Source organism: Trachypithecus francoisi, unplaced genomic scaffold, assembly GCF_009764315.1.
Source record: "Trachypithecus francoisi isolate TF-2019V2 unplaced genomic scaffold, Tfra_2.0 Lachesis_group11, whole genome shotgun sequence".
Classification (NCBI taxonomy): domain Eukaryota; kingdom Metazoa; phylum Chordata; class Mammalia; order Primates; family Cercopithecidae; genus Trachypithecus; species Trachypithecus francoisi.
The window spans coordinates 84,962,991-84,984,605 of NW_022681456.1; the positions used below are offsets into that span (position 1 = coordinate 84,962,991).

Consider the following 21,615-nt stretch of genomic DNA (forward strand, 5'->3'; position numbering starts at 1 on the left):
AGATAAGAGAACTATAATCAAAGAAAGTTTGCACTAATAACTTTTAGCAAACTAATACAATCTACTAGACAGATAAAACAAAAATATTAACTGTCAACAAGTCTACCTATTATAATGACAAAAGATAAATCAAACTGACCAAAGTTGAGACTGTTGTGCTTAAAAGCATATGCCTCTGGGGCCACATTAGCTATTCTCATTAATCAAAAGGGCAGCATGGTTCCCTATTCAGGTATGTTCTGGTTAATATCACAGATGTCTCAGAAGAAGATGGCTGCTGAACGGACTACATGGGGCTCAAGAACAAAGGTTCTGAGTATCACTGAATTCGAAAAACAATGGTCTGAGTTTCTCTCTTTTTTTTTTTTTTTTTTTGAGACAGAGTCTTGCTCTGTTGCCTAGGCTGGCGTGCAGTGGCAGGATCTCAGCTCACAGCAACCTCCACCTCTCAGGTTCAAGTGATTCTCCTGCCTCAGCCTCCCGAGCAGCTGGGATTACAGGCGCGTACCACCATGCCTGGCTAATTTTTGTATTTTTAGTAGAGATGGGGTTTTGCCATGTTGGCCAGGCTGGTCTCGAACTCCTAACCTCAAGTGATCTGCCCATCTTGGCCTCCCAAAGTGCTGGGATTACAGGAGTGAGCCACTGCACCTGGCCTGAGTTCTCTTAATAGAAAAGACAAGAGATTTTTACTAATAAATTTGCCCTCAAACTTTTCTCTGTAACATAATATTTAAAATGCCTTCCCTGACTCTGAGATAATTCTCAGAAAAAAACAATAAAATTCATGTTACACAAGAACATCCATTTAGGTGGAATTTGGGTACAACAGTTTCTTACTGGGTTTCTTTAAATCCATTGATTGAAAGCATTAGAGGACTCTCAGTGATAGAACTTTGAAGCTTCTCATTTCATTCATTATTCAACTAACATTCATTGAATGCTTACAACTTTCTAAGCTTTGTGAGAGCTTGGGTGGGAGGAGGATGCTCTTTCAGTTTCACAGAATTATGGTATATCAGAATGTAAGGAGGCTTTAATATGAGAGCAGGTGGTGGAAAAGTGGGGACCAAGCCACTTACCTATTCAACTGTTTGACAATAAAGGGATTTTTAAAAATAGAGTATTAGGCTAGGTGCGGTGGCTCACGCCTGTAATCCTAGCACTGTGGGAGGTCAAGGCGGGAGGATCACCTGAGGTCAGGAATTTGAGACCAGCTTGGTCAACATGGGGAAACCCTGTCGCTATCAAAACTACAAAAATTAGCCGGCGTGGTGGTGCGTGCCTGTAGTCCTGGCTACTCGGGAGGTTGAGGCAGGAGAATCGCTTGAACCCAGGAGGCAGACGTTGCAGTGAGCCGAGATCGTGCCACTGCATTCCAGCCTGGGTGACAGAGTGAGACTTCATCTCAAAAAAAAAAAAAAAAAAGAGTATTAACCAGAGTGCTAGCAAGGCAAAGCAAAAGGGGTTTCCCCCAAATAGGGAAGACTTTTTTTCTTTGAAAAGGGATGAGGAAACATCAAACATACTACAGAGAAAGGTAATACCTATCGAAGTAGAAAATAAGGGACAAATAACACAGAAAGGTAATCAAAGACCAAATTAATCTTACATTCACATATTCACAGTCAATTAATTTTTTTTTTTTTTTAAACAGGGTCTGGTTCTGTTTCCCAGGCTGGAGTGTCATGGCATGGTCTTGGCTCACTGTAACCTCCGTCTCCTGGGCTCAGACGATCCTCCTACCTAAGCCTCCTGAGTAGCTGGGACTACAGGCACACGCCACCACATGCAGCTAGTTTTTGTATCTTTTGTAGCGATGGGGTTTCACAATGTTGCCCAGGCTGATCTCAAACTCCTGAGCTCAAGTTCAAGTGGTTTGCCCACCTTGGCCTCCCAAAGTGCTGGGATTACAGGCATGAACCACCACGCCCAACCCTAATCTTTATTTAATGCCTACTATAGGCCAGGAACTATGCTAATAATGCAATTTCACATGCATTATCAAAAATCTTCACAAAAACTCTGTTAGGTAAAGGAAACATACTTCTGAAACAAACAAAAAGACAAAAAGAACTACAGGGAAGATTAAGGAGGTCATACCAAATTACTCCAACTTTTTAGTTATGGAAACAGGAGGAAAGAAAGCAGGAAAGCTTGAGGGCTTGAGAGGAACAGATAAGAAACTAACATTTACTGCTTACTAAGTGCCAGCCACTGTAACATCCATTACATACATGTTATTTAATTCTGTGAAGTACTTATCATTCATTTAACTGAAGAACTTGAGGTCTGAGAGTTTCCCAAGACCAAAGAGCCGGTAAGTGGTGAGGTGATGATTCAAACCTAGCTCCATGAAACTACAAATTATATTTCCTTCTGCTATATCAACATCAGGAATGTGCTAGAGAATAAATATGAGAGGAATAAAAAGATCATAAAGCAGCAAAGGTCCAGTTAAAATCACACAGCATGAAATTAGAGTAGATAATGCCAACTCTGTGCCCTCTGCTCCCTGAGTTCAATCACCCAGGTAAAAAGCATTTAACATTAGGAAGTTGCTTGAATTGCAACAAATTTATATGTACATTTAAGGACTAACATAGGGCAGACAAGTTTTACCTCCCTTTAAATTATCATTATTGTTCTTTACAAAATTGAATACCTACAAAAGATTAGGCACTGGGTAGGCTTACAGGACTTGCTACCCAACTATTTGAAGCTACAGTTTAGGTAGCTGTACACAGTCCAAACTCGACACTTATCTGAGGAAGTATCTAATGTCAATCAAAATATCAGAAAAGATCCATCTAAGAATAACTTTTCTTTTGTTTTCAAAACTGACTTTATTTAAATGAATAGGCCCTAAACTAACAGACATTGGATTATTGCCAAAAATCATAATACAGATCTGTTTACTTCACCTTTTTATGATGTAGGGGAAAACCTTTCAGACTTTAAAATGGACCAGAATTACGCATCTTCAACGGAAACGAGGCACTGCATAATGTGTACCCTACCTAGTTATCGCATTCTATGGGATTTATATCCCTCATGGTCTTTGAGCTATTTTATAACTGTAAATTGTAGATAAGTGGTAGCAGTGCAAAGGTTTTTGTTTTTTGGTTCGTTTTTGAGACACAGTCTTGCTCTGTTGCCCAGGCTGGAGTGAGTGGTGTGATCTCTGCTCACCACAACCTCCGCCTCCTGGGTTCAAGCGATTCTCCTGCCTCAGCCTCCTGTGTAGCTGGGATTACAGGCACATGCCACCATGCCCAGCTAACTTTCATATTTTTAGTAGAGACAGGCTTTCACTATGTTGGCCAGGCTGATGTCGAACTCCTGACCTCATGATCCGCCCACCTCAGCCTCCCAAAGTGCTGGGATTACAGGCGTGAGCCACTGTATTCAGCCCTCATTTTATACTTGTATGACAATCAGGATTTTTGACTGTTTTTTTTTATCCCTTAACAATAAATATAACATGTGGTAGATGACCTGGAAAATAAAAAAAATTTAATGCAAAAGCTCAAAGCTCAAGGGAAAGAAACATCCTTTTCTACCCATCTACGTGCTTAATGAAGACCAAACAAAACTTGTGCCTTGTCTCTTCTCAGTTCCAAAATTTTAGGACTCTAAGAAGCATAGTCACTGCTGAAGCTGGTCATTCATTAAGGGCCCATAACTCACAAAAGAATTGTTTGAAATGGTATTTCCAGCTGCTTTTCCTTGATGCATAGTGTAAGTAAAGGACTGTCTCAAGAACAGAAGCTTCATCATTTCAGAAATGCTCTGAATCTTTTGTCTAAACTACTTTTGTTAATTGCACCAATAAAACAGACGGTATGTTTTCATAATGAACTAAAAATCTACATTTGACAAATGCTTTTTCTGATTCAAAATACTTGTGCCGGTACACATCTGTACAATCATTAAGAATGTTAAATACATCTGCTGCTTTCAAAATAATAGCTGTCTTCTACTAGTATATGTCATATGAAAGGACAGAATTAGCAAGTATTTTTTAACAAATTCACTGGATTCTAATATTCACACAGTTTAAAGAAGCCCAAACCAGAAATCAATGTACAAACTAAACATTAAATCAACAATGTATTTTAAATTCATTAATACAGAAAGGAAAGGGTATATCAACGCTCATTCTGGCTGAGCCCCAAATTTAAAATTATCTCTAATACCACTAGTCTCTATGGAATTACTGGTTTCACAAACAGCTTTTTTCCTCACACAGGATCAAACTAATCCACTGGCAGTCTCTGGAAAGAAGCAGTAAAATCAAGTTGTACCAAAAATCTTTATACTCAGCATTCATTCAAAGCCTTCCAAACCACTCCCAGGCTTGTAACATGTCAGAAAAATATTGCTCTCCCAAGTAATTATTTTGCCCAAAAATGAACAGAGCAATTTAGATTGGAAATAATTTGCTATCCATGTCATTTATAAATCCATGCTACTATAAGTCTTAAAATGAATGCGTAATGCATGCAACATATCATGCATTAAATATTCTAAAAGATAAGCTTTCATCTAGCTGAAATTAGTTAAGTAATACTAGGAGACTTAAAAGCATAAAAAGTTAACTCTTTCTTCTCCCCACCCCTACTCCCTCCAAACCACTTGGGAACCTTGGGAGGGGAACAGGAGTATGTGTCAGGTGGAAGGAAAAAGAATGCAGATAAAACAAACAAGACAACTGAAAAGGTATAAATGTTAATCCCAAAACTTCTGCCAAATTGCAACTGAAGTTAAGGTATTGCAGTGAAGTCTTCTGATTTACAGTAGTTCAAGATCTGTAAGTACCTACTGTCTGTTTTCCTATAATGTCACTCATTTCAAGACTTTGTTTTCTGATTCTTCTCATGGTTCTTATACACCACAAATTAGCATGTGTTTGCAGGAATTCTACCAAAGCTTTATAAAAGTATTTTTCAAATACCAAGTAAAAGTAATTTAGTCAGCTGGCCACAGTGGCTCACACCTGTAATCCCAACACTTTGGGAGGCTGAGGTAGATGGCTCACTTGAGGCCAGAAGTTTAAGACCAGCTTGGGCAACATAGTGAGAACTGCCTCTACAAAAAATAAATATAAAAAATTAGGCCATTTGCAGTGGCTCATGCCTGTAATCCCAGCACTTTGGGAGGCTGAGGCAGGCAGACAATCTGAGGTCAGTAGTTTGAGAACAGACTGGCCAACATGGCAAAACCCCGCCTACACTAAAAATACAAAAATTAGCTGGGCGTGGTGGCAGGCACCTGTAATCCCAGCTACTCGGGAGGCTAAAGCTGGAGAATCCCTTGAACCTGGGAGGCAGAGACAGTAGTGAGCGGAGATCACGTCATTGCACTCCAGCCTAGGTGACAAGAGTGGAACTCTGTCTAAAAAAAATTAAATTAAATTAAATTAAAAATTAGCCAGGCATGGTGGCACACACCTGTAGTCCTAGCTACTTAGGAGGCTAAGGCAAGAGGATCCCTTGAGCACAGGAGGTTGAGGCATTGCACCACTGCACTCTGGCCTAAGAAACAGGGTGAGACCCTGCCTCAAAAAAAAAAAAAACACTGAATCATCTCAAATGAAAGCTACACGGTGAAACCCCATCTCTACAGAAAAACACAAAAATTAGCCCGGCATGGTGGCATGTGTCTGTAGTCTCAGTTACTCAGGAGGCTGAAGTGGGAGAATGGCAAAAGCCCGGGAGGCGGAGGTTGCAGTGAGCCAAAATCATGCCACTGCACTACTGCCTGGGCAACAGAACAAAACAGGGTCTCTAAATACATAAATAGGGTCTCTAAATACATAAATACATACATGCTAATACACTTTTTCCCTCTATCCCAACTCAACAATATATAGATCTGGATACCAAGAAAAATAAAACAGGTTAATGATAATGTTCAGGCATTTCTTCTTCCCAGAAGCGCTGTAATATGGCAGACAGCTATTTCTGCAACAACTTTCTATTTGCTAGGCTACTGTCTTCTTTTAGGTCATCAGAGAAGATGGGTTGAATCTCTCAGGATGTACAAACCCAGAAAGAGAAAGAAACAGCAAAACGGGAGGAAAAAAACAAAATGGAAACAACACAAAACACAACAGCCTCTACAAACACATATCATAAATCACCTTTTCCAAATATTTTACCTCCAGAGCCACATCACTACATAAGGTGAGCAAAGCCTTTTCAGATGGGGTCAGGCAGTACAGTAGTTCTAGAGACAGTGCCCTAATGCTGTTCAAAGACTCTTCTAACCTGCTTTACAGTGTCTACATTCTAAATTATTTCCATCACCTAACCCCTTTTCAAAATTTCCCTTAGGAGTATCCCTACAAGAATTAAGAAAGTTAGCTAAACTAATTCAACTGAAAGTGTGAATGACAAACAGGCACACATATTCTTTAACCCTTGCAAAGATGTTACTTATGGATTCAGCTAATCCCTAAATGATAAAAATTTTAATAGAGATTTTAATTTCTTTTTGTTTCCTCTTTGGAGAGAGAAGCATCATTAAGCCTACTCTGATACAAATGGAAGAGAGAGGAAATTGAATATGAGTCCAAAGCTCCCAGGTCCTGTCCCTACTGAAGAAAAGAGGTTCTTATTACTGGGAAGTCTTCTTCCATAGCTCTTGACAAACCAGTTCTTGAACATTTAAAAGAAGAGAGGCCATCTTTCATCTCCCTGCCTAGTGAAAAAGGGAAGAGAGAAGCCTGACCCGCTGTATTTCTAGCTTCCAAAACTTGTTGATAGGTGTATGTGTGGGGTGTTCGGTGTTTTAAAATACGTTTGCAAATTCTTTCATCCTTCTCCCATCAGAAGGTAGAGTCTCATTCTTCTCCTCATGAAGGGAATGCAACAGAAGGGGCACTGAGCAACCTCAGAAGCAACCTAGGTCATAAAGGTGATAATGGCCAGGCACAATGGCTCATGCCTGTAATCCCAACACTTTGGGAGGCTGAGGCAGGCAAATCATTTGAGGTCAGGGGTTCGTGACCAGCCTGGCCAATATAGTGAAACACTGCTTCTACTAAAAATGCAAAAAAATTAGTTGGGCATGGTCATGGGTGCCTGTAATCCCAGCTACTGGGAGGCTGAGGCAGGAGAACTGCTTGAACTCGGGAGGTGGAGGCTGCAGTGAGCTGAGATCACACACTGCACTCCAGCCTGGGCGACTGAGCGAGACTCTATCTCAAAATAAAATAAAATAAAATAAAAGGTGATAAAACTTCTGCCAGGTGCTCTCTCGGGCAACTTCGAACTCCTAAGTCACCATGTAAGATATCCAGTAAGCCTCACACGGTTAGAGAGATGTCTGGGAACACCAGCTGTTAAGCCCAGCCACCAGATATATGAATGAGGAACCCTCTGAGATAATGACTCCAGGCCCAGCTACCATCTGTCTCCAACCGCATAAGAGACACTGGTGAGGAAGGCTTCTAAATGATTCCAACCCCAGCCATGACCTGACTGCTTCAAGAGAAACCCTAAGAAAGATCTGCCTAGTCAAGCCCAAACATCAGAACCATAAAAAATAAAATAGAATTTTGTTTTACACTGCTAAATTCGGGATGTGTGTTACACATCAATAGATAACCAAAACAGATTTTGGTACAGGGAGTAGATTTTTTTGTTCTGCCATTAAAAAAAAAAAAAAGTAAAATGTTTGGTCTTAATACTGAGCAGCAAAGGAAAGCAAAAAGGGCCTTGAGAGTGTAAGCCAAGGCCTGCAGGGTCTTGAGAAAAATGTTAACAAAGGCCTCAAGGAGGCTGTCGTAAAGACTTAAAACAGAGATCAGCAAATTACAGTCTGTAGGTGAAATTCAACCTGCCGCCTGTTTTTGTAAATAAAGTTTTATTGGGAGGCCGAGACGGGCGGATCACAAGGTCAGGAGATCGAGACCATCCTGGCTAATACGGTGAAACCCCGTCTCTACTAAAAATACAAAAAAACTAGCCAGGCGAGATGGCGGCGCCTGTAGTCCCAGCTACTCAGGAGGCCGAGGCAGGAGAATGGCGTGAACCCGGGAGGCGGAGCTTGCAGTGAGCTGAGATCCGGCCACTGCACTCCAGCCTGGGTGACAGAGCGAGACTCCGTCTCAAAAAAAAAAAATAAAATAAAATAAAATAAAATAAAGTTTTATTGGAACACAGGTATAGCTATTAGTTTACATATTGTCTAAGTATGCCAAAGATTGTATGGCCCAAAAAGCCTAAAATATTTACTATCTGGCCCTTTACAGAAAAAGGTTGCAGGCCTCTGGCTTAAAAGTAATGCAAAAAGTGTTATTGGAAGCTGAAGAATTTTATTGGGTAACCACAGAAAAAGTTTAGCAAAGCTGTCATCTGCAGTAATGTGGAAAACGAAAAATATAATTAATGACTGACAAACTGGATAAGAAGATTTCCAGGTAAAATATCAAGTATCAACTGGTTTCTTTTAGTTGTGTATCAGAAAGTGCAGATAGAGAGAAGCTCAAGAAGAAATTACACAATTTCCAAGCAGAATATAGAAGAAATATAAGGAGCCAAGAGTTGCTAGGTCCAAAAATTAAACTGTTTCTTATCCCCAGCCTTCCCATATAGCAAACATTTCTCAAATTAAGAAATGCCAGCCGGGCGCGGTGGCTCAAGCCTGTAATCCCAGCACTTTGGGAGGCCGAGACGGGCGGATCACGAGGTCAGGAGATCAAGACCATCCTGGCTAACACAGCGAAACCCCGTCTCTACTCAAAAATACAAAACACTAGCCGGGCAAGGTGGCGGGCGCCTGTAGTCCCAGCTACTCGGGAGGTTGAGGCAGGAGAATGGCGTGAACCCGGGAGGCGGAGCTTGCAGTGAGCTGAGATCCGGCCACTGCACTCCAGCCTGGGTGACAGCGAGACTCCGTCTCAAAAAAAAAAAAAAAAAAAAAAAAGAAATGCCCCATACCAGGCATCGTGGCTCACGCCTGTAATCCCAGCAATTTGGGAGGCTGAGGCGGGTGGATCACCTGAGGTCAGGAGTTTGAGACTAGCCTGACCAATATGGTGAAACCCCATCTCTACTAAAAATACAAAATTAGCCTGTAATCCCAGCACTTTGGCACTTTGGGAGGCTGAGGTGGGCAGATCAGGAGGTCAGGAGTTCAAGACCAGCCTGGCCAAGATGGTGAAATGTCGTCTCCACTAAAAAAATACAAAAATTAGCTGGGTGGTGTGGCACATGCCTCTACTCGGGAGGCTGAGGCAGGAGAATCACTTGAATCCAGGAGGTGGAGGTTGCAGTGAGACGAGATCGCGTCACTGCACTCCAGCCTGGGTAACATGAGTGAAATTCTGCCTCCAAAAAAAAAAGAAAAAGAAAAAGAAAGAAATGCTCCCTGGGCTAGAAACAGTGGCTCATGTCTAAAATCCCAGCACTTTGCAGGGCCAAGGTAGGAGGATCGCTTGAGGCCAGGAGTTCAAGACCAGCCTGGGCAACATAGTGAGACTCTGTCTCTACCAAAAATTTAAAAATCAGCCAGGCATGTGCCTACAGTCCTAGCTACTCAGGAGGCTGAGGTGGGAGGGTTACTTGAGCTAAGAAGTTCAAGGCTGCAGTGAGCTATGATCACACCATCGCACTCCAGCCTTTGAGACAGAGCAAGACCCCATCTCAAAAAAAAGGGAAAAAAAAAAAAAACCTTCTGGGCAAAGATCAAATCCAAAGCAGACCAGGGAAAATTGGCATTAAGATTAAAACTTTATTTAGACCAAGAGTCAGCAAACATTTTCTGCAAAGGGCCAGATAAATATTTTAGGCTTAGGGCCATATACAGACAGTCTCTATTGAACTTCTTTTTTTTTTAAACCCTTTGAAAATGTAAAAACAAGTCTTAGTTAGATGGCCTTTGTTTGCCTACTTCTAGTTCAGAAGTCAAAGACATTTAAGGTGGTACCTCATAGACTGTTTCAAACCAAAGGCCTTCTAAGAATTCTAAAGGTGTTGTCCCACAAAAGCCGTAGAGAAAAACCTAAGTTCTACATGTTCTATCAACGTGTAAGTGTGGCTTTTATCTAATGCATTAAAACTCCCTTCCCATAAGAGTCACAGAAAATCTACTAAGTTTTAAAGAGAATTTTATGTTCAGAAACACTGTCATCTTGGACTAAAAGGGACAGAGACCATACAAAATAAAAAGAGGCTTCTGGACACCCAAACTTTTATGCGCAGGAAAGCAGCCAAGAAAAGTACTCTATTTCAATACAGTACATTTTATGGAAAAGGAAGAATTCAAAAGGCAGACCAAGAGCTATGGAGGATCATTCCTAGGCAGTAGGGCTGATCCCTCCAATAATGTTACGGAACTGGTAATACATGCCTGGTTGGATTTCGGAATTGCTGTGAACCCGTGACTGTCTTCCTCCCATTTTTCTGTGTTTTTAAACAGGAGTGAATATAGTGGTTATCTTCTGCTTGTCCAGTGTTGCATATTGGGTAGGCTGGGAATGCAGGGGAGATGCCCTGACTGTTTAGTTCACAGGTCTTCAGAGTGAAAGCAATGGTACTCAAGGAACTACACCCAAGGAACCATATCTGAGTAGCCTAATTTATACCTGGATCTGATTTAGATAGCAAGATCCTGGACCTCAAACCTGAGACTAATGCTAAAGTATATTAGGTGAGATTCTGGGGGCCTTGAGAAGGGGTGAGTATATTCTGCAAGTGGGAAGAATGAAAATAATTTGTGACCAAAGAGCAGACTGAGGTATCCTTGGAATATGACATGTTGGCAAGATAGGGTGGCTCACACCTATAATCCTAGCACTTTGAGAGGCTGAGGCAGGAGGATCACTTGAGCCCAGGAGTTCCAGGCCAGCCTGAGCTACACAGCAAGACCCTGTCTCTATGAAAAATAAATAAATAAAGAAATAAATAAACAAACAAATAAATAAAATTAAAATTAAAAAGTTACAGTAGTCTGGCTACCATAAAATCCCTATGCTGGAGTGACTACATGAAAATACAGAGAGATGTCCAACGGGCCCTAGTTGTTCCATCCCCTGCCTATTTGAATTTCCCTGCTCCTGTCAGATATGTAAGTACAGAAGGAAGCCATCAAGGTATCTCTAGGCTCAATCACCATCTGATTACAACTGCATGACAGAACTTGAGCAAGAACCACTTAGCTGAGCCCAGTCAACCCCCAAAACCATGAGGGTTTTGTGCACTAAGTTTGGAGTTATTTTGTTCCTTAGTATTAGATAACTGTAACAACATGCCTGGAGATCCCAGCCTGAGACTCTGGAAGTTCAAACTTAGCCTGCCTTTCTATATTACCAATCAATTAACATCAAATACTAGCTTTATGCTTACTCAGTTCCTTCTTCTTTCCCCAGATGAAATGTTTGATTTGACCATGGCAAAAGATATTTTTATAATTGGTTTAACATGTATTCAATTACAGTGTAACAAAATTATTAGAAATTTCAAGATTTATGCCAATCTAAGTGTTATTTGAATCTAACTTTAAATATTATTATCTAACTTCAAATATTATTTGAATTTTTTTTTTTTAGAATGAGGGTCTCGCTCTGTTGCCCAGACTTAGTACAGTGTGTTGTGATCATGGCTCACTGAAGTCTCAAACTCCTGGCTTCAAGAGATCCTTCTACCTCAGCCTCCCAAAGTGCTGGGATTACACCATGAGCCACCATGCCCAGCCTGAAACAACTTCTAATTATTTACACACACACATAATCAATGGTTTACTGCCTACTAACATTTATTTTACAATTTTTTTACATTATTAGATAATTTGACCGGGCACAGTAGCTCACGCTTGTAATCCCAGCACTTTAGGAGGCCAAGGCAGGCCAATCACCTGAGGTCAGGAGTCAGGAGTTCAAGACCAGCCTGGCCAACATGGTGAAACCCATCTCTACTAAAAACACAAAAATTAGCTGGGCGTGGTGGTGCATACCTATAATCCCAGCTACTTGGGAGACTGAGGCAGGAGAATCGCTTGAACCCAAGAGGCAGAGGTTGCAGCGAGTCAAGACGGCGCTACTGCACTCCAACCTGGGCGACAGAGAGAGACTCCATCTCAAAAATAAAATAACACTATTAGGTAATTTGAGACTGATGGCCATGCTACCTCCTCTGCAATGTAACACTAATTTATAGTGTTTTAAAATGCAGTTGTATCTGCAGAACTAAAATAATCATCACTAACATATAATAACCACTATTTCTAAGGCCTCATCATCTTTAAATGCTGTAAGTTTGGAGAAAATAAACCTTTTGCATTTGAAGATGTACAATTCAATGTGTTTTAGATCACTGGCAGGGAATTTAATGTTCTAGCTCTCTTAGAAGAAAAAAATGGAATTTGATTTTCACATATTATAAACATGGTTAAGCCCAACTTCTGTAGAGAAACTAAAACAGCTGAGCCAAGAACTAATTGGCCCCAGCAGAATGGCAGAAGGTACTGTAAAAGAACAGCAAGGAAGCCTGAGGTCAAGGTAACTTACCTCTGAAAGAATAATTACATTGTGTGAGCACTTCCAACTAGACACATCCTAAATTATTTAGCAGTGGTTTAATTAATCTTTTTTCACTTTTTCCTAGACTGTCAAATGTTTGATTTTTTAAAGCAAGTACCAAGAGGAAAAAAATCAAATATAATCATAATTAGTTTGAGAAGAAATTTTAAAGAATAAAGTATGTATTCTGCTTTAGATATGATTCTTTGAATACTGAATCATGCAGATACCCAAGTCTACTCTATGAAGAAAACTATTTTAATAAGCTTTTCTTTTCTTTTTTTTTTTTGGGGGGACCAAAAATATTTATTTACTCACGGTAGATATGGCCCATGCTTCATTTCACATTTCAGTAAAGTCTCTTCTCATAGTCTCAGTAAAACATGCATATTCATCAAGATAAGCTAGTATTTGAGTTATGGAGGCTTGGAAGTCCAAGTTGAGCGGCACATCTGGTGGGAGCCTTCTTGCTGGTGTGTTCTCTTTGATGTTTCCTGAGATGACCAAGGGCATTACATGGCAAGAGGACTGAGTATGCTAACATCAATAACCTTCTCTATTACTACATTAGATGGGTAGCTAAAAGGAAAGAGAAGGTCAGCATGCAAACATCTATTTAACCCATAATGTGGATGATTTTAAATGTCAGTATGGGCTCTGGGTCCTGATAGCAGAATCATCCCATCCAAGGGAAGAGAAAAGGTTCTCGCTTGCTCATAGGGCAAAAGTTTAGGCCCTATACAAATTTTGAAATAAGTAAATGTCACCTCCCACAGAGAACCCACAACTACCTAATTCCTCCTTCCTCATTCAAAAGTCCTTTGATAAAACTAAAAGTGTCGGGAACACACTAAAACTCACTAAACTCAGTCACATTAAAGAATGGATATTTGATAGCACCTAACCCTCCCATGAGAGAAAAGATTAGAAACTACATATAACATAGTGGAGAAAATGCTGGTTTCCAAAAAAAAAAAAAAATCCTTTTAAGCTCTACATCAAAGAGATATGGGTGTTTTGCTTACCACTATATTCCCCAGCATCTAATAGAGGAATAAATACATCAGTGAGCACTCAAAACTTTGCATAAATGAATAGATGGTCTGCTTTTATCTCTTATGTAAGAAACTTGCACTTAGTTAGAGTCTATCAGTAACTAGCTATGTAACTCTGGACAAGTTTCTTGATTTCTCAAGCTTTATTTTCCATTATACAATACAAAATGAGGTCAGGCAGGAGTTGGGGAGAAAGATTAGATGGTAAGTATGCTGAGGGCGAGGATCCTCTCTGTCTTACTCATTCTGCATCCCAGTGCCTAACAAAGTGGCTAGGGTATATTCAACTTTTTTTCAGATACATGGTGTGCAGCCATCAAACATGTATTGAACAGGCTGGGCGCAGTGGCTTACACCTGTAATCCCAGAACTTTGGGAGGCCGAGGTGGGCGGATCACTTGAAGTCAGGAGTTCAAGACCAGCATGGCCAACATGGTGAAACCCCATCTCTACTAAAAATATAAAAATTAGCTGGGCCTGGTGTTGCGTGCCTATAGTCTTGGCTACTCAGGAGGCTGAGGCAGGAGAATCACTTGAAGCCAGGAGGCGGAGGTTGCAGTGAGCCAAGATTGCACCACTGCACTCCAGCTTGGGCGACAGAGCAAGACTCCATCTCAAAAAAGAAAAAAGGGCCGGGTGCGGTGGCTCACGCCTGTAATCCCAGCACTTTGGGAGGCCGAGACGGGTGGATCACAAGGTCAGGAGATCGAGACCATCCTGGCTAACACGGTGAAACCCCGTCTCTACTAAAATACAAAAAAAAAAATTAGCCGGGCGTGGTGGCAGGCGCCTGTAGTCCCAGCTACTCGGGAGGCTGAGGCAGGAGAATGGCGTAAACCCGGGAGGCAGAGCTTGCAGTGAGCTAAGATCATGCCATTGCACTCCAGCCTGGGTGACAGAGCGAGACTCCGTCTCAAAAAAAAAAAAAAAAAAGTCCAGGTGCAGTGACTCACACCTGTAATCTCTCAGCACTTTGGGAGGCCAAGACAGGCGGATCACTTGAGGTCAGGATTTCGAGACTAGCCTGGCCAACATGTCAAAACCCTGTCTCTACTAAAGATACAAAAATTAGCTAAGCATGGTGGTAGGTGCCTGTAATCCCAGCTACTCGGGAGGCTGCGGGAGGAGAATCACTGGAGCCCAGGAGGCGGAGGCTGCAGTGAGCCGAGATTGCGACACTGCACTCCAGCCTGGGTGACAAAAAAAAAAAAAAAAAAAAAAAGTAATACTATCATCTCCAAATTAGGCGTGGCCTTAGAAAAGCTGGCATATCTTTGCTATCAGGTAGTAATGACTAATACACTCAAGAACCTCAGCTTGAACAAGGTATTACGGCTGACGTATTCCCAAATTATCCTTGATTTTAAAGTCTAATAACGAGTAACTTTTTAGATATTAACTCATATAGCATTTTACAGTCTGTAACCTACCATTTAACACTGACTTTGTTTTCATTCAATCAATCATCTGCTATGTGTCAAACATGCTGCTAGCCAAGGAGCCCACAAACTCTGTCAAGGGCCACACAACAAATATTTTAGGCTTTGCTGGCCACACAGTCTGTCACAGTACTCAATTCTGCTGTTGCAATGCAAAAGCTGCACTGACAATATGTTAATGAATGAGCATGGCTGTGTCCTAATTAAACTTTATTTACAAAAAGACGCAGCAGGCCATTTTTGGCTTGGCAACCCCTGTCTTAGCCTATGGGGAGATAGCAATAAAACATTTTTTAAATTAAAATTTGAATAAATAAAATACACACAGAGCCTATCAGATCTGGATAAGTGCTACAGAGAAAATGAAGCAGGGTAAAGGTGATACTGAGCCAGGGCCTCACCAATATGGTAACATTTGAGCCTGACTGCTGAAGTAAGGAAGAGGAAAAGCCATACTACCTGCATAGGAAAAGCATTCTAGGAGAGGCAACAGCAAGCACAAATGTTCTGAAGAAGAAACAACCTGGCATCTTAGAAAAACAGCAAGGATGTCACTGTGGCTAAAGGAACATGAGCAGTGGAGAGTCATAGGAAATCAGGCCAGAGGAGTAAACTGAAGTCAGACTTTGCACAACCTTTCAGTCCACTGTCACAACTTTGGCTTTTACTCTAAAATGGAAAACCACTGGAAGATCTTGAGCAAAGAAGTGACAACCTCATTTGACTTCATTTTAAGAGGATCATTCTGGAGGTCTGTTGAGAAAAGACTGCACAAAGACAAGGACAGAAAGAGAGAACTCAATCAGAAGACTAATGCAACAATCCAGGAAAGAGAGGACAGCAGTTTGAATCTGAGTGGTAGTAGCAGAGAGGGTGGTAAGGTTCAGTATGTATTCTCAAAGTAAAACAAGATGAAATGTGATATGTACAGGGAGAGAGGCATCAAGGATGATTCCAAGGTTTTTATCCCAAGTAACTGGAAGGATAGTCTATTTACTGAAATGGGGATGACCGTGAAAGAGGAATAGGGGTTCATATGAAGTTTGAGATGCCTATTATATCCACTATTAGACATGCACACAGAGATGTTAAGTGGCCAGTGGGATATACAAGTTTGGTGTTAATATTATTTTACATTATGATTGTTCCCAGTATATGTTTGCTCTCTCCAATTGTGTTATAAAATCCTTAAGAACAAGAACACCTCACTTTCACTTTATTCACAGGTGATAGTATCAAGACTAATTCTTACTTTTTTTTTAAACCAAATCTGCCTTGATCTTGGAACTCTTACTTTATACACAATTTTGATAGAGTTTTAATTCTATTTCCTGAATCCACCAAAAGATAGAAGTAGCAAATTTAAAATAGGGGGGGAAAAACAGCTATCACTGACAGCTGACAAAGGAATACACAGAAAAGAAAGCATAAAAAGCTGACAAAAACTAGGCTGGGCGCGGTGGCTCACACCTGTAATCCCAGCACTTTGGAAGGCCAAGATGGGAGGATAGCTTGAAGCCAGGAATTCAAAATCAGAGTAGGCACCATAGTGAGACTCCATCTCTACAAAAACTAAAAAAAAATTAGTCAGGTGTGGTAGTGCACACCTGCAGTCCCAGCTACTTGGGAGGCTGAAGTGGGAGGATCACTTGAGCTTGGGGGTCAAGGCTACAGTGAGCTATGATTGCACTGCTGCACTCCAGCCTAGATGACAGAGCAAGAGACCTTGTCTTAAAAAAAAAAAAAAAAAAAGTTGAAAAAAACTAGAAAGATCTAGCATTCCAAGATTATTATTTACTATAGGTATTACACAAACAACTGTACATATATGTCAGTATCCTCCCGAATTCAAGCAATCCTCCTCCTGCCTCAGCCTCCCAAGTAGCTGGGATTACCAGCATGCACCACCATGACCAGCTAATTTTTGTATTTTTAGTATAGACAGGGTTTCACCATGTTGGCCAGGCTGCTCTTGAACTCCTGACCTCAAGTGGTCCACTCGCCTTGGCCTCCCAAACCAAAGGCATTGTTCTGACAGCACAAAATTTTTCCAAATATCTTTAGTTACATTTAATGTAATTTTCAAATGTCATGTTTTAAAGTATTGTTATTTAAAATGGAAGAAATTGTATGCAAAAGAGTAAATGTCAATTATTTGAAAAATTTATATATGTGTTATCCTCATAGGTTTGTTAGAAGGCAGATGAAATTATATACATGAAAGTCATCTAATAAACATTTATTTGGACTCACCCTGTACTAAAAATGGTAGCTGTTTAAGAAAAAGCAAGCTATCATTCAAGCTCAAGTCTCTCCTTTTTTTGAGACAGTCTCACTCTCTCACCCAGGCTGGGATGCAGTGGTGCAATCTCAGCTCACTGCAACCTCTACCTCCCGAGTTCAAGCGATTCTCCTGCCTCAGCCTCCCACGTAGCTGGGATTACAGGCACAGGTCACCATGCCCAGCTAATTTCTGTATTTTTAGTAGAGACGGGGTTTTGCCACATTGGCCAGGCTGGTCTGGAACTCCTGAACTCAGGCGATCCACCCGCCTCAGCCTCCCAAAGTGCTGGAAATTCAAGCGTGAGCCACGGCGCCCAGCCCAAGCTGAAGTCTCTTCTTGAGAGATGGACATATGAACAATTGTAACACAATGTGATCAGTAAAATGAATACAGATGTTGAATTCAGACATCTGGGTTTAAATTTTGACACTGTGTCAAAATTTAAGTGCGTAATTTTAGGCATGTTACCAACATCTCTGGACAATTATTAAAAAGATTATATATAAACATGTAAAGCATCTAGCACATAGGAAATGAAAGGTAGCTAATGATAATCCTCATACAGACATGATACAATGAAATAATAATGATGGGTTAAACCAGGCGCCATCACACTTTTTCTGTAAAGAGCAAGATACCAAATATTTTAGGCTTTGGAAGCCCTACAATCTGTATTGCAACCACTCAAATCTGCTACTGTAGTGTAAAAGCAGCCATAGACAATACAAAAAAAAGAAAAGAAAAAGAAAAAAAAAATGAGCATGGCTGTGTTCCAACACAAGTATTTTTCAGGGACACTGATACCTGAATTTAATATAATTTTCATGTGTCACAAAATATTCTCCTTTTTATTCTTTCAACCACTTAAAAGTATAAGAACCATTCTTAGCTTGCAGGCCATACAACGACAGGCAGCAGGCCAGATCTGACCTGTCCGTGAACAGTAGTTTACCAACCCCTGGTATATAGGAATGCTGGGGATGAAGACAGTGATCAGAACAGATGACTGTTCTCTGTTCCCCTGCGAAAATAAGGTTTGGCAGTTGGAGGGGCAAAGACAGCATACATTTGGCTGCTTGACACATAACTATTCTCCCCTATTCTCTTTGACTGGCTAATTTCTGCTCATCTTTCAAGTCTCTATCTAAACGTGACTACTCTAAACCGGGCACAGTGGCTCACGCCTATAATCCTAGCACTTTGGGAAACCAAGGAGGGAGGATCACCTGAGGCCAGGAGCTGGAGATCATCTTAGGCAACATAGCAAGACCCTGTCTATACGAAAAATTAGCTGGACATGGTGGCATGCACCTGTGGTCCCAGCTACTTGGGAGACTGAGGCGGGAGGATCACTTCGGCCCAGGAGTTCAAGGCTGCAGTGAGCTAAGATCACACAACTACACCCCAGTCTAGGCAACAGAGCAAGATCTTATCTCTTAAAAAAAAAGAAAAGCCAGGCGCAGTGGCTCAAGCCTGTAATCCCAGCACTTTGGGAGGCCGAGACGGGCGGATCACGAGGTCAGGAGATCGAGACCATCCTGGCTAACACGGTGAAACCCCGTCTCTACTAAAAAATACAAAAAACTAGCCGGGCGAGGTGGCGGGCGCCTGTAGTCCCAGCTACTCAGGAGGCTGAGGCGGGAGAATGGTGTGAACCCGGGAGGCGGAGCTTGCAGTGAGCTGAGATCCGGCCACAGCACTCCAGCCTGGGAGACAGAGCGAGACTCCGTCTCAAAAAAAAAAAAATTTTTTTTTAAGTCACTAACTCCAGAACCTGCACTCTTCCCCTCCCTACCCCACTTAAGACTAATCTGATGCTTTCACTAGAGGCTTCCAAAGGACGCTGACAATTTCTATCATAGCATTCACCACACTAAATTGTAATTTCTGGTTTAATTGTCTTCCCTGCAAGATTGTAAATCCATGTAAGCAGGAACTTGTCTCTTGCTCAACATTATACCCCTAGCATCTAGCCCAGTGCCTGGCACACAGCAGGCGCTAGTAAATATCCACTGGAACGAATGAATCTAGCAAAAGTCAGGTCTCACATCCAGCAACAGCTCTTTCTGGAACCTGTCAGGACACAGATCCTTAGGCAAGTTCCCTATTTCCAAACAGTACTTTACTCTCCCCTCCCAGAACACAGGTCGAACTTCCCTCTTCTAACTCTCTCTTTTTCTTTGGCCAGATTTAAGGAATCTAAAGCTAATTCTCTTTGAAACTTCTTCCCTCCCTTCCCTTTCCAACCCTTGAGCTGAGACCCCCAATTCCTTACTGTAATCTTGCTGTCGTTTCCCTAGCACCCAGTTTCCAGGATATTTAAGAATAGGGTACTACAGGCAGGAAACAACAGGGAATAGAAAATCAATAAGCCATAACAGAGAATTCCAGTTTCGTGTGTGTGTGTGTGTGTGTGTGTGTGTGTGTGTGTGTGTGGACAGTGGCATGATCTTGGCTCACTGCAACCTCCGCCTCCTTGATTCAAGCGATTCTCATACCTCAGCCTCCCGAGCAATTAGGACTACAAGCACCCACCACCACGCCCGGCTAACTCTTGTATTTTTAGTAGAGGCGGGATTTCACCATGTTGTCCAGGCTGGTCTCGAACTCCTGACCTCAGGTGATCCGCCCACCTCAGCCTCCCAAAGTGCTGGGATTACAGGCGTGAGCCACCACGCCCAGCAAGAATTCCAGTTTTTGAATCACTGAAATAACAGCTTTTTACTTTTGACCACTTTGGCCCCAAAAGTAAGTAAGAAGTAACAGCTCCAGCTCCTCTGCCTTTCCCTACACCTGCACTGCCAGAAGTAAAGGGCACTTCCACTTTGCAGCTTCTTCACTACCTCTGTCCTTCATGTGCTTACACTACAATTTGCCTTGAGACATCAGGACTAATGTCATCATGATGTGTCCCTCTTTACATCACTCACCACAAAAATCCCAGGACTCTCGGGTCATTCTGAATCCTCAAACTTTCACCCCCTTTAATGACCGGCCTCCCCTTTCTCCACTCCTCCTCAATTCCCAAAATCTTTGCACCATATCCCCTGGAACACATCAACTAAATCCCCTGTATCTTAAACCTCTTGTCTAAATGATCCCTTCACCATTTTGCTCTAAATGAAATCTAACTGCTCTAAAGCCACTGTTCTCTCTACAGTCCTATCCGTAGTGTTTTCTCTCTCACACCCTAATACTAGAGGGCCTAGGGTTTAGAAGAGGTAAGGTTATTTACCTTGTACCTAGGTTCTGTTTCCAGATTATTCCCCCTTCCTTCCTGAAAAAAAGCCTCCTGTCAACCATACCACCACTACCCCCTTCTTTACATTCATCTGGATATGCCTAGGTCACTTCTCAAGCCTTAAGCCTTGAAGACTTCAGTTCTTGGGCTCACTGGGCTATCATTATTCCAGGAGATTTCAATGTTCATGTAGGTGACTGTTCTGATGCTCAGACCTCTCAGTTCCTTTACCATCTCTCCTGCGACAATCTTGTCCTTTACCCTACTTTCCACTCACTCCCACAGTCAATCTCCTAGACCTTGTCGTTAAATAATTAGAGTCCCCCCACAATCTCCACTTCAGCTGCTCTACTCTCCAATCACCGTTCTGTATCTTTTCAGATTGCTCCCTCTAGCACCCTAACTCCAACAATCCTTTGACCCCACCCGGATTTACAAGCCATTGATCCCATTCCCCTCGTACATCTTCATTTTCCTCCTAAGCTTCAAGTTCAAGGTCCATCACTATTATCATTCCCTTGTATACATCTCAAGTCTCAAGACCCCTACTCTCATTTCATCATAACTGCCTGGCAAAACACCAACCCTGATTAAATACAACCCCTGTCAAGAAAAACGAAACCATTTAGGACATTCAGGAGGCAACTGGAAATTAGAAAACTAATAGCTGGGCATGGCGGTGCATGCCTATACTCCCAGCTACTTGGGAGACTGAGGAAGAAGGATCAACAGAGCCCAAGAGGTCAAGGCTGTGGTGAGCCGTGTTTGCACCACTGCACTCCAGCCTGGGCGACAGAGTGAGACCCTGTCAGTCAATCAATCAATCAATCAATAAAACAAAAACTAGGCCAGGCAGGTGAATCATTTGAGGTCAGGAGTTTAAGACCAGCCTGGCCAACATGGCGAAACCCCGTCTCTACTAAAAATACAAAAAAATTAGCCGGGCAGTGTGGTACATGGCTGTAATCCCAGCTACTCAGGAGGCTGAGGCAGAAAAATCACTTGAGTCTGGGAGGCAGAGGTTGCAGTGAGCTGACATCGCACCACTGCACTCCAGTCTGGGTGACAGA

The 21,615-nt window shown here is 41.8% G+C and overlaps 1 protein-coding gene across 8 annotated transcripts in view; it reads right to left on the bottom strand.

The window, feature by feature from the left end:
- SPATS2 (spermatogenesis associated serine rich 2) overlaps positions 1-21,615 on the bottom strand; it is a 172,112-nt gene that overhangs the window by 117,554 nt on the left and 32,943 nt on the right. For 2 of the 8 annotated variants that reach the window (XM_033222194.1, XM_033222198.1), the window contains one exon: positions 12,845-13,020. The exons of the other annotated variants lie outside the window; for them this stretch is intronic. The gene's annotated coding sequence lies outside the window, so the exon portion shown is untranslated. The remainder of the gene's footprint in view (positions 1-12,844; positions 13,021-21,615) is intronic. 8 annotated transcript variants of the gene reach the window in all.